The sequence below is a fragment of the Pleurodeles waltl genome, chromosome 5 (genome assembly GCF_031143425.1).
Source record: "Pleurodeles waltl isolate 20211129_DDA chromosome 5, aPleWal1.hap1.20221129, whole genome shotgun sequence".
NCBI lineage: Eukaryota > Metazoa > Chordata > Amphibia > Caudata > Salamandridae > Pleurodeles > Pleurodeles waltl.
Window position 1 is genome coordinate 155,663,537 of NC_090444.1, and position 14,141 is coordinate 155,677,677.

The following is a 14,141-nucleotide window of genomic DNA, read 5'->3' on the forward strand; positions in this document are numbered from 1 at the left end:
TGACAAGCTCACCTAGGCACTGCCCCCTCATGTACATCGCACAAGCACTCGTATTAAAATGTCCTTCGTCTAACAGAGCTTGCTTAGGTCATTGTCACAGTCAGGGGGATAACTTACAATGATGCAGCAGGTGCAGCGATGCCGAGGCATAGAGGCGTGAGGGGGCCACCTAATCCTGACTATTGCTACATTTTGCAATCCAAACAGCAGCCAGAGGGACCATTTCCTTCCTTGCACTAGGGCCCAGGACACACCTGCTATGCCACTTGTCACAGTGGCTGAAAACACCCACAGAGGGGGTGAAAGAGGCAGCTCAGGACTGAAGAATTAAATAGTTTACTCCCTGCCCTTTTTCTTTTTCATAGAAGGAGTCAATCAACATGGTTCATTTTAAGGGGTTTCTTATGAAGGAAACCTTTTTTGACTATGCCTGCCTGTTTCATGAGCAGTTTTGGAGAGGAGAGGTATGCCGACCCTTCCCTAGACAAATTAAAAAGTTTCACTAAAACCTGTTACTCACAGCAATGTACTGCGAGCTATAAATAAAACAAACTATAAGCTGAAAGAACATTTTCCTTGTGCAATGGGTAACCAGTTCAGAATACTGCCAGACAGATTAATTGATTTGTATCTCCTGGTGTAGAATCGCACAGAAAGATAACACAAAATGTTTATCAACCAAAGACACTCCTCTCTCGTCAATCATTAAATATGCTTTGTCCTCCATTTTATTTCCAGGAAATCTGTCCCAATCCTGAGTTTATTGTTGGAGGAACCACTCGCACTGACATTCGGCAGGGGAAACTTGGTAAGTAGTACACATTTGTGTACTTTCGTTGCTGGGGAAACTTTACGTTTTGCAACATTCCTGCAGTTATTTGTAGGAAATTCCATCTCAGGTGAATCCCAGAAGTTTGATTGCAGCTTCATCATATCAGGGACAGTTACATGCTCACTGAAATATATTTTTGTAGATATTATGTGTTGGAAGAGTGAAACGTTTGTGCACAACATCCTTTGGCAAATTTGGTAAGACATTGTATAGGAAGTACCAGGAGATCTCCCTTGCTCTGTGTTTTTTTCTGTAATTGGTTAATCAGGGATGGTCTCCTATGATAGGCAGATCTGCTCATTGGTTAATCAGGGATGGTCTCCAAAGATAGGTGGATCTGCTCTTCGCTTAATCAGGGATGGTCTCCTAAGATAGGCAGATCTGCTCATCGGTTAATCAGGGATGGTCTCCTAAGATAGTCAGATCTGCTCATCAGTTAATCAGGGATGGTCTCCTAAGATAGGCGGATCTGCTCGTCGGTTGATCACAGATGGTCTCCAAAGATAGGTGGATCTGCTTGTTGGTTAATCAGGGATGGTCTCCTAAGACAGGCAGATCTGCTCATTGGTTAATCAGGGATGCTCTCCTAAGACAGGCGGATCTGCTCATTGGTTAATCAGGGATGGTCTCCTTAGATAGGTGGATCTGCTCATTGCCTGGTTCTCTAGGGGCACAATAGGCCCGGAAGTGGACGTATTATTCGGTAGCTATGGTGATGCTGCCCTGGTTGTGTACTGGTACTTCAGAATGCGTGGAGTTGAGGTGTTATAGGGCAGTTTCTGAAACAGCTGTGATCAAAATCAGCCTGCGCAAATATTGGTTTATTCAGCAGGCAGTGCCGACTCCTGCTTTGTCATATGCCTTCTTCTCCCTGTCAGTGAAACTGTGGATAATGGGTTCCTGTTCGGCAGAGTGAGCTAGTCACCATTATTACCATGCAGTTTGTGCACAAAATGTCCTTTACTCGTTAATCTAAGTCCACCCTACTGCGATTCTAGGGCTGCCTTCCGAGCCAGTATTACTTTTAAATGGGCAGCCAGGGTAGAGAAAAAAACCCAGATCTCGTTGTCGATCCAGTCACCAACATTGGCCACTCTAGAAAGTTAGTTTGTTTGATGATATCAGTTGACATTTTGAAATCTGTTGTGAAACCATTACCTGGATGGACCCTTTAAGCCACTACATTGGTAATCCATTCAGCAGCTTTGGTGCTGTGCGTTGACCCCCTGGCTTTCCTGACCGTACAGCTGGAGAGGTCCATTCAATTTCTCCAGTGTCCAGTCTATTGACACTCAGGCACTATAATTTGGATCCTCTAATTCTCCAAGATAATGTACTGTCCTGAAATGATCCTTTGCTGTTTCCTGCCGATAGATCTCTTTGTTCTATATTAGCTTTGTGGGTCCACACCGTAGCCTCTTAGGTTTCTGCTCACTGGCACTCTTAACACTCTTAATAAACGCCGGTTCTTTCTGCTCAGTTTTATACTCATTCACACAAATAAAATGAGCAAATCTACACACTGCAGATTTCTGCCTACACTTTAGTACATTTCCTCTTGTTTTAGGATTTATCAGTCCATGTAGTATGCCTTGGAAATTTATGCAAGTCATAGAATTTAAGGTATTTACCTGGTCCCCTAAATTTGCTCGGATAACTAAGGGACCTGATCTAAGATGGAAAAGATGTAACCAATGCAAAAGTAGGAAGGTTTTTCCTTCAGGGTTTGTTGTTATAGTGCCAAGATGCCTGCAAGGTGTTTGTTATTGTTATTATTATTATCGTTATTATTATTATTATTATTAGCTTGTATACATAAGTAAGGCAAATGTGTGGATTTCACTTTTTTAGGTCTTGGGAGATATATTGTCAAGTTATAATGGGCTTAGAGCCCGCCCATTGCTTACCACTATTTGGCCTCACTGTCACTCACATTTGCTTCTTATTCGTTAGCGTATATGGGCTTTTCTTCCTCTTTTTAGGGTCGAGCCTGCTAATGCATGTGCTTGCGCATGTGTCTTGCATGTGAGACACTGTTGTTGTTCAGAAAAGGGCTTGGAACCCACCTCCCGCTCACCGTTTGTTGGTTTGCATGGCACTCTTCTTTACAGCCTCGCAATTTGTCAAGGCATGTCAGGCATCATTTCCGTTCCTCTGTGTGGAGCAAGGATCAAGCACTAAATGATTTCAACTTAATTATTGCCCATCCGCTGCTCCCAACGTGATCAGGGTACTATTTTGTTCTAACTTACAGTGTCCCACAAACAGAAGGCTTGTGACTGGCAGGATAACAACATTTTATTATTTAAAGCTAACTTTATTTTATTTTGTTAAGTCGTCTTTTCTCAGTTTCTACTAGTTTTTTTTGTTTTTGCTCGTGGGCGCTGTTGTCAAAAGGTGACAATTAACTTGTTCGAAATATGCAAGACTCAGTGGTGGCTGCTTGTCAACGGGTGTGGCGGGGCAGTGGTCTGGGGGACATAAAAGAATAAAGAAAAAACGTACCTCTATTTTCGTCCTCCTCCGACTCTCGGAAGCACAAGGCTTCCAGACTCCTCTCCAGTCACGAAGCTGCTGTCAGCAGCACCACAGCAGCATCATGATTGGTCTGAGTGCCCTGCTCCAGGGCTCAGACAGAGAGTAGGGCCCTGTGCACTTTCTCCTCCCGGCTATTCAATACTGTCGGGTGGAGAAATGCAAAGTGCGCATGACTGTTTGGCTGGCCGAACACTGCGGGCCAAAGCGTCATGCACACTTATGTGCACTCACCTCTCCTCCTCCTCCAGCCCTGCCCCGCCCTAACCTGGCTTGTAACGTTATAATCATTTTATTTTCCCCTTTCGCCCACTGCATAAGGCAGTGGGGTTATGCTCCTCCGCCTTAGCGGAGGAGCTGTCGCTGACAAGACCATTTGCATTCCAAATGCTTGTTGCATTTGTCTCTCCCCTGCAGCATGGCCTCATTACCATGTTACTTCTGCTTCCAGTGGGATTCAGTCCCCGCGTTGCTTCCATGCTCCCCCACAAGTGTTGTTTCCCCCCATTCGCTTTGACCCCATGTTGCTTCTATGCTTCCTCACCCATGCTGCTTCCCTCTACCCATTTTCCCCAAAAACACTTTTGTGCTTTTTTCTTTTTATTTGTCAATTCGATTGGATCGACAAATTAAAAAAAGCTGCCACGCCATTTTGTAGGTCACGCATGTGTGGTGCTCATGCTATAAAATGGCATAATAGGCTTTTTCTTCCTATTTAGCCACGCCGCACAGCACCAGGGATGTTGTACATCATGGCTAAATGGAATTGGCCAATAGGTCCCAAAAGTTAGATCTTGCTTACTTTCTTTTCTGTGCTCCATCTAGGTGGAGAAAAGCCTTCCGCTCCCCACCCTAAGGGCCTTCTGATACCTACCCTAGTGGCACACTGTAGGAGGCTGGACTGGCTTGTAGTGAGTACCAAGGGGTACTTGCACCTTGCACCAGGCCCAGTTATCCCTTATTAGTGTATAGGGTGTCTAGCAGCTTAGGCTGATAGATAATGGTAGCTTAGCAGAGCAGCTTAGGCTGAACTAGGAGACGTGTGAAGCTACTACAGTACCACTTAGTGTCATATGCACAATATCATAAGAAAACACAATACACAGTTATACTAAAAATAAAGGTACTTTATTTTTATGACAATATGCCAAAGTATCTTAGAGTGTACCCTCAGTGAGAGGATAGGAAATATACACAAGATATATGTACACAATACCAAAAATATGCAGTATAGTCTTAGAAAACAGTGCAAACAATGTATAGTTACAATAGGATGCAATGGGGACACATAGGAATAGGGGCAACACAAACCATATACTCCAAAAGTGGAATGTGAACCACGAATGGACCCCAAACCTATGTGACCTTGTAGAGGGTCGCTGGGACTATTAGAAAATAGTGAGAGTTAGAAAAATAACCCTCCCCAAGACCCTGAAAAGTGTGTGCAAAGTTCACTAAAGTTCCTCTAAGGACAAAGATGTCGTGTTAGAGGAATAATGCGGGAAAGACACAAACCAACAATGCAACAACGATGGATTTCCAATCTAGGGTACCTGTGGAACAAGGGGACCAAGTCCAAAAGTCACAAGCAAGTCGGAGATGGGCAGATGCCCAGGAAATGCCAGCTGTGGGTGCAAAGAAGCTTCTACTGGACAGAAGAAGCTGAGGTTTCTGCAGGAACGAAAAGGGCTAGAGACTTCTCCTTTGGTGGACGGATCCCTCTCGCCGTGGAGAGTCGTGCAGAAGTGTTTTCCCGCCGAAAGAACGCCAACAAGCCTTGCTAGCTGCAAATCGTGTGGTTAGCGTTTTTGGATGCTGCTGTGGCCCAGGAGGGACCAGGAGGTCGCAAATTGGACCAGGAGGTAGAGGGGACGTCGAGCAAGACAAGGAGCCCTCTTAGCAGCAGGTAGCACCCGGAGAAGTGCCAGAAACAGGCACTACGAGGATGCGTGAAACGGTGCTCACCCGAAGTCGCACAAAGGAGTCCCACGTCACCGGAGACCAACTTAGAAAGTCGTGCAATGCAGGTTAGAGTGCCGTGGACCCAGGCTTGGCTGTGCACAAAGGATTTCCGCCGGAAGTGCACAGGGGCCAGAGTAGCTGCAAAAGTCGCGGTTTCCAGCAATGCAGTCTAGCGAGGTGAGGCAAGGACTTACCTCCACCAACCTTGGACTGAAGAGTCACTGGACTGTGTGAGTCACTTGGACAGAGTTGCTGGATTCGAGGGACCTCGCTCGTCGTGCTGAGAGGAGAGCCAAGGGACCGGTAATGCAGCTTTTTGGTGCCTGCGGTTGCAGGGGGAAGATTCCGTCGACCCACGGGAGATTTCTTCGGAGCTTCTAGTGCAGAGAGGAGGCAGACTACCCCCACAGCATGCACCACCAGGAAAACAGTCGAGAAGGCGGCAGGATCAGCGTTACAGAGTTGCAGTAGTCGTCTTTGCTACTATGTTGCAGGTTTGCAGGCTTCCAGCGCGGTCAGCAGTCGATTCCTTGGCAGAAGGTGAAGAGAGAGATGCAGAGGAACTCGGATGAGCTCTTGCATTCGTTATCTAAAGTTTCCCCAGAGACAGAGACCCTAAATAGCCAGAAAAGAGGGTTTGGCTACCTAGGAGAGAGGATAGGCTAGCAACACCTGAAGGAGCCTATCAGAAGGAGTCTCTGACGTCACCTGGTGGCACTGGCCACTCAGAGCAGTCCAGTGTGCCAGCAGCACCTCTGTTTCCAAGATGGCAGAGGTCTGGAGCACACTGGAGGAGCTCTGGACACCTCCCAGGGGAAGTGCAGGTCAGGGGAGTGGTCACTCTCCTTTCCTTTGTCCAGTTTCGCGCCAGAGCAGGGCTAAGGGGTCCCTGAACCGGTGTAGACTGGCTTATGCAGAAATGGGCACCAAAAGTGCCCATGAAAGCATTTCCAGAGGCTGGGGGAGGCTACTCCTCCCCTGCCTTCACACCATTTTCCAAAGGGAGAGGGTGTAACACCCTCTCTCAGAGGAAGTCCTTTGTTCTGCCATCCTGGGCCAGGCCTGGCTGGACCCCAGGAGGGCAGAAGCCTGTCTGAGGGGTTGGCAGCAGCAGCAGCTGCAGTGAAATCCCTGAAAAGGCAGTTTGGCAGTACCAGGGTCTGTGCTACAGACCACTGGGATCATGGGATTGTGCCAACTATGCCAGGATGGTATAGAGGGGGCAATTCCATGATCATAGACATGTTACATGGCCATATTCGGAGTTACCATTGTGAAGCTACATATAGGTAGTGACCTATATGTAGTGCACGCGTGTAATGGTGTCCCCGCACTCACAAAGTCCGGGGAATTGGCCCTGAACAATGTGGGGGCACCTTGGCTAGTGCCAGGGTGCCCTCACACTAAGTAACTTTGCACCTAACCTTTACCAGGTAAAGGTTAGACATATAGGTGACTTATAAGTTACTTAAGTGCAGTGTAAAATGGCTGTGAAATAACGTGTGCGTTATTTCACTCAGGCTGCAGTGGCAGGCCTGTGTAAGAATTGTCAGAGCTCCCTATGGGTGGCAAAAGAAATGATGCAGCCCATAGGGATCTCCTGGAACCACAATACCCTGGGTACCTCAGTACCATATACTAGGGAATTATAAGGGTGTTCCAGTAAGCCAATGTAAATTGGTAAAATTGGTCACTAGCCTGTTAGTGACAATTTGAAAGAAATGAGAGAGCATAACCACTGAGGTTCTGGTTAGCAGAGCCTCAGTGAGACAGTTAGGCACCACACAGGGAACACATACATATAGGCCACAAACTTATGAGCACTGGGGTCCTGACTAGCAGGGTCCCAGTGACACATAACAAACATACTGAAAACATAGGGTTTTCACTATGAGCACTGGGCCCTGGCTAGCAGGATCCCAGTGATACAGTGAAAACACCCTGACATACACTCACAAACAGGCCACAAGTGGGGGTAACAAGGCTAGAAAGAGGCTACTTTCTCACACACACTTAGACCACATATATTTAGGCTTAAAGATTAGCCCAACAATATGGTTTTAAAGTCAGGGTCGTAGCTTCAGGGGCAGTGTTTGGGGTGTTACACCCCCCAACTTAATGTATTTTCTGCTAAATAGTGGGTACATGTTCTCTCAGTCGGGTATAGTGAGGTTGAGGTGTCTGTCGGATTTCACAAGGTATTTTTCCATACACACAGATAAGAGCGCACACACACTCTAACCCGCTACTGTTTTGAAAGTCTTCAAAAATGTTGGTTATTTTACCAACTATTGTAGCAACTATTGTATTTTTTCTCACTTAGGGCCAGATGTATCAAGATTTCGGTTTGCATTTCTTAAATAGCAAATTTTAAGAAATCGCTATTTAAGAAATGCAAAATGGGATGTATCAAAATTGCGATTCGGTAATAGCGATTTCTTTAAATTCGCAAACGCTATTACCGAATCGCAATTAGAGAATGCGGCTCCATTCATCACTGTGGGCCTGTAGGCCCAAAGATGCGAATGGTTTTGCATTTCCCAATTTGCGAATTCCGGTTGTTTCCCACCCTCCTTGCCCACCATAGACCAGGGCTAGCAGCCAGAACCTTGGACAGTTTGATTAGTCTGCACGTGCTTCGAAGGTCTCGCTGTAATACGTGTTCGCAGCTCACCCAGCTTCACCTGATAGGCTTCAATTGGGACATGAGGAGCTCGACAGCCCGGTTGGAACCAAAATGCCACATAATTAGATTGTGCAGCATGGTAGTAGCTTTCCATATATGGAACCAGCACACTCCCTCTCCCCCAATCATAAGACAGTGTGAGCATCTCCCATCATAGCCTTGGGTTACGTCAACCCCTACACTAGTCTAGTCAGGGATGTTCTTAGGCTACGAAAGAAAGCCCTTCCCAGAGGTATTGGGATATGAATTAGGTCCAAAAAATCTAGGTAACACCAGCATCTTAATCAGCGCTATTCTGTCCACCATAGACAAAGGTAATGTAATCCATCATTCAATTTGTTAATTTAATTGTAAAGTCGTGAGTCTATAATTATCTTGAATCATCTGTTTTCTATCTCTGTTTAACATAATTCCCAGGCATTTAACACAGCCATCACTCTACTGCAGGGAGAGTCTAATCGTTAGTTTACTGGCTGCTTCAGTTAGTGGGAACATTTCGGACTTTGACAAATTGATGTGTATGCCCCATATTTCCCTATAGCACAGTATTTTAGTTATCATTAGTTCAAGATATGTCCACTGGTACTTCACAAATAACTTAATATCAGCAGCTTATAACGATAAGAGTATAGGCTTATTAGGAAATTTAAGACCCTGATGGGAATGTTTGGTTTACAGCCAGGTCGTGAGAAGCTCCATGGCAAAGGCAAATAGCAGGGCAGCCCTGTCGCGTGTCCTTGCTTATTCAAAACAGTTCATACATGGAGCCATTAATGCAAAACCTAGCAACAGGATGGGTATACAGTTATCTAGTAAGGTCTAGTTTGTTTAAGGGTGTGCCAGTCCTTTGTAGCACTGCAAACAAGAAGGGCCATTCAAGTGAATCAAATGCCTTCTGTGAATCTAATAGAACAAAAATAGTGTTTACTTCAGGTCTTATTTGGTGCATAACTCCAAAGAGGGTTCTCAGATTTTTTAATCTGGCTCTTATTGGTATGAAACCAGACTGCTCCTGTAGGAGTGAGTCTACTTGCTATAATATTTTAGAGTATTTTGTTATTAAGGTTTAGGAGAGATAACAGACTATGTAGGAGAGATAACAGACTATGAGACCAGCAGTCCAGTGCACCGTTACTGGGTTTCAAAATAGCAGCAACAACTGCCTCCCTAGTGGTCAGAGGTAATTCTCTGATATTCAACTCTTCATGATATAGGTCCACCAGTTGTGGTGCCAATATTGCCTTCAAAGTTTTATAGAACTCTATTGTGAGTCCATGGGTTCCATGGCTTTGTTCCCTGCTAAGCCCTCAGGAGTATATATTAACGCTTTGGAGTCAATGGGTTGAAGTGGGTATTCTCTAACACCACCCTCAATCCACGCAAGGGCAGTATCATCAAGATAATGCTGAATGCTAATATCAGTAGAGGTCATTCTACTCGAGTATGTGTTTGTATAATAGGACTGAAATACCCAAATAAAAGCAGTGTTAGCCTCTACTGGTTCCCCAGTGACACGTTCATGGAGTGGATAGTTTAAGTGGATGTACTTTCCGTATAAGCCATGAGATGGTGCATCTCGGCCTATCACGCTCCACATAATTTTGCACCGCATTGTCTTTAAGGGTCTTTAATTGAGTTTCTCTTTCCACTTATTCTTGATGCATTTGTATAGCGTTGATATTATGCTCATCTTGTTTTTCCAGTTCTGAGGGAGTGGCCTCTGCTTTTTTCAGTTACGTCCTTATTAACTTAAATGTCTCCAACATATTTGTCGATTGTGAACCCCTGATGTAACCCTACATTTTTGCCCACACCATGGCAAAGTGCATGACTGAACCTGTATTGTTCTTGAATTTGGTTATTGCTGAAAAGATTTCCCCTCTAAAACCCATCTCTCTAAGAGCATTATTAAGGATGCGCCAAGGTCCTTGGCCCTGTGTTACATCAGGAAGTTCAATTGTGAGAGTGACAGGAGGATGATCAGAAAAGGTTTGTGGAAGATGTGTGAATCTAAGGCAGGACCTCAACCAGAAATCAAGTCTTTCTGCATTAGTGCATGGAATTTGAAGCTTGAAAATTCCCCAGATCCACGGTTTTGGATTTAGGATTTGTGAATTAGAACGGTTAATTCCAGTACCAACAACTAAACTGTTTTGTGACTTGAGGCATTTAGCTATTCTGTTTGCACAGCGCGCCCACATTCTTTCTCGCCCTTATATCCTGTCAGTTCCTCATATATGTATTTATTGTCAGTCAGATTCCTGAAAGTATGAAAAGAAGAAATTACTATTTAAGTGAATATCAAGGATTAAGAGCTAGGGGCCTGGACCAGCAAAGGGTGAGCTGGCAGCCTTCAGGGCGTCCACATTCACCCAAAAGCCTATTAACATCTTTGAAATACGAGAGTCTGAGGGACCTCTCTCAGATTCTGCTGGTGGGGAAGGGGGGGCATCATTGTGCTTTATGCCACTGCTGTAAGCTAGAGGCAGAATCTGTGCAGAGTAAAGGCAGATGCCCTACTGGAGGATCTCGACTTCCATTTCAGAGAAGGTTGACCATGATGAACTTAATTGGTGTTTCTGACCCATACTCCATTATGGTCGGCCGGAACTCGAGACTGGGTTCCGGTTAAATGCGAGCAGTGACTACTGACTGCCGCTTTACTCTTTCTGTGTGCCTTTTGCCCTAAATCGTTAATCATATCTCCACTTCTCCTTTTTAGTTTTTGGTCATTTTATTGTCACTTTACTCCTTAAATTATCTCTAATTTTTGTAATTGGTTGTGGGATTTTCATTGTGTTGTGTTTTGGCTTGATCGTTTAGTTACTGCTAAATACATTACACACTTTCCTAAGTTAAGCCTGTCTGCTTGGTGCCATAACTACCATTGGGTTGAGCCCTGCTTGAAATTATTAAACCTGTGTTTTACCCTGACAAGTTTGTGGTCTTATTTCTTGTGGTGTACTCACATCCACCTCAGTTAATAATCCACTGTCTTACAATGACAAAAGGAGAGAAAGACAGAAAAAGAGAGGGAGAGAACAACAGAGAGGGAGAAAGTGAGAAGGAGAGGGACAAATGGAAGGATCCTCTGAAATTCTGTGCTCAAGCACTGGTGGTTGTTTGGTATATCCAAGAACTGTTAGCTATGGCATCAGCATTGACCCATCTTTATACTTGTCTCATTGCACTTATCTTCAACAAAAGGTTGAAGGAACAATATTTTAGTGACATCCCTAAACAACAAAACCCATGCAATAATCTTAAGCCAATCGTTCTTGCTGCTTCCTTGCATAACAAAGTTACAATGTCTTGGCCCCTTCAGGAAGAAATCAAGATGACTCCTGTTTCATTTTCCTTTCTTTAAATTGTATTTTAGTGTGTAGTTGTGCAGGTGTTTTTTAGTGTTTATATGGTTACACTGATTAGGACTGTTTCGCTTTTGGTGAGATTGCATTAGTTCTAATGGGTTTAAACCTGAAACAGGATAGCCTACTGACACTGTTTCATGGGACTGGACGATCTATTAACTGAGGCTCCCCATTCCTGGAGAGAAATAGAACTAGATCAACTTTTCAAAATGGAGAAGAAAACAAAGGAGAGCTCCGGTCTGATTATTGCTTAATGGACTAAAGAATAAATAGATCTGCAAAGTGCAGTGTTTCAATCCAGCACATATTTCAATAAGATTTCCTAGATCAAAAAGAACATAACAGACTACCTGTGATATCATTGTTACACTAACCCAGAACATGAAATAAATGATAGAAAAAACATTTTATTTTATGAGACATCCACATCTGAAACTAGGAGGAAAATCCACAACCTTCCCATCAAACGAGAGTCAGGGACAGCCAACATATCCAGAAGTCAATACACAATATTTTTGCTGAGGCCAATTTTTAAATGTCGTAAGTTGAGTGTCAGCCATACAAAGAATGTGGATCCCCCAGGTCAGGACCTTTAGCGGCACTGAATCTCCATAGACTGGGAAAGAAGAGAAGGACAAGGTGGACATTAGTAGGACCACCCGAAGAACAGACTGTTCAGAGACAGGCTCTGCACCAAAATAAGGCCAATGCAATTTGCACAGAAAGAACTAAGCCAGACAATATTTTCTTCTAATGGAATAGTCATATCCTATATATTACAGTCTAGCAGTTTGAATTACTGAGCAGTGTACCTGCTGCTATCTCTTCGTACCCGGGTTCACCTATTAAGTTTCTATCTGGGGGAACATGCTTGTGAGTAATGTCTGGGCACTGTCTGCATAATCTTGCTCACCTGTTCAAGAAAGTCCTGCTCTGTGACGCTTGGGTCCGACAGGGACTGCTACTGGTGTATGTTTATGCCCCAACAGTAGTATTTCACTTGCTTTTGCTTGACATGGAATATGTTTAAATACCCTGGGGTGTTGAGCCTTCCTCTGGGATTCTGCATGCCGCCACAGACCTGAGCCAGTACCTGCAGAAGTACCTCACATGAGCAGCTCACATGAGCAGCCTGATAAAAGGCATCTTGATATGGGTCTAGCAACCATGTAATGATCAATTTAAAGTCATTTTATACCAAAACACACTGGAGGCTATCTCAGAGCCAGGTACTTAAAGGCAAATGAAGGGACCTGCCAATTCAGTGGCTGTGCTGAATACAGTGAAATTAAAAGAGTATAGTTAGTAAAAATGTATTCTTCCACAGAAATGGGAGAATCTCGCTGTATACTCAATTGAACACAGAAAGAGTAATAGAAACCCTGAGTCTAACACACAGTAGGTAAATCCGCTATTCACACCCACTGATATTGTACCTGACGCTTCATGGCAGTGCTGGCAATAGATTTCTTTGGCCCAGTGGACTCTTGGTGGTACTCTCTGACTGTCATGGATGGGCACTCATCATTCCCAATAATGACGGCCACAGCAGTTGATATAGGGCTACCTGGCCTCAAATAAATGTTTGCAGCATAGGGGAAACATGCCTATGGGGTATATCTGGGAGTGACCTAAAGACAAATAGCAGCTGTGGCATTAAGCATATGATATGATGGAGAGTTGTACATCAACTTTCAAGAAAATGTTTCAAAGATCAGTATCCACACAGCTCCACACGATGAAGCTCCTCGAGCTAGTCTTTAACGGCCAACATAGTTCACATGATATAGCTCCTCAGGATGGTCATTGAGGGCTAACACAGCTTCACAAAATGCAATGAAGTTCCTCAATTTAGTCTTAGAGGGCCAATACAAACAGCTGGAACCTGAATTTCAAAAAGAACATGAGAGCACTGTGGAAACAGACCACAAGGAGACAGAACACATGGACAAGAAAAGAGGTGCAACCACACCCAAAGTTACAACCAGGGGCTTTGTTCTAACATGGTAGAGGAGAGCCTAGAAAACCAACACCACCTTCAATGGCACCCCCTGAGCAAATTTCCCAAACCAAAAGAATTATGGCTGCTAATATATTAAAGTAGCACTCAGTCACGTAGGAAAAACCTTGCTCAAACACACACCCTTAACCCTTTAAACACCTTCAACTGTAAGTACAGATGGCGAAGACAAACCTTGAAACACAGAGAATCATCGTGTCCTAGGTAGAACCTGCCTTAGGTTAGCAAGGGCCACTAGATGGCCCTACTGGCTCATGGACACCACATGACCCAAACTCTTGTTGGGAAAGGACAGTGATGTCGTAGGCATTTTAAGGCATGGGCAAAGTGGGCTCTGGCCAGGGCCCCAGCCTTTCAGGCCCCCCCTGCTAGAGCCAGCTGTGCGCTGCACATATTCTTGCCCTGATGACCTTGAATAATTCTTACACCAATTGCATTTTCCTTTAATTCATTTATTATGTGCATGGTGTGTGGGAGTCTATTTCAGACATTTTGCTGAGAAATGATCAAACAGGACCTCACTTATGAGAAGTGGGAGGGTGTCACAGAGATTATCTGTAGTAATATTAGTGAGCTTATGCTGTGGTACTGTATTGAAAAAACACTATCCTTGAATATTAGATGTAAACACATTTAGAATTTGAACCAATGTGCCTGGGTGCTGTCAGTGACCTGGCCAAAGAGAGCGTGCAAGAGCTGAAATTGGATCATAAATTGAAAGCTGTTCTGAACAGG

General features: G+C 44.4%; 1 pseudogene; it reads left to right on the forward strand.

The window, feature by feature from the left end:
* LOC138297229 (calpain-8-like) overlaps positions 1-14,141 on the forward strand; it is a 186,947-nt pseudogene that overhangs the window by 50,579 nt on the left and 122,227 nt on the right.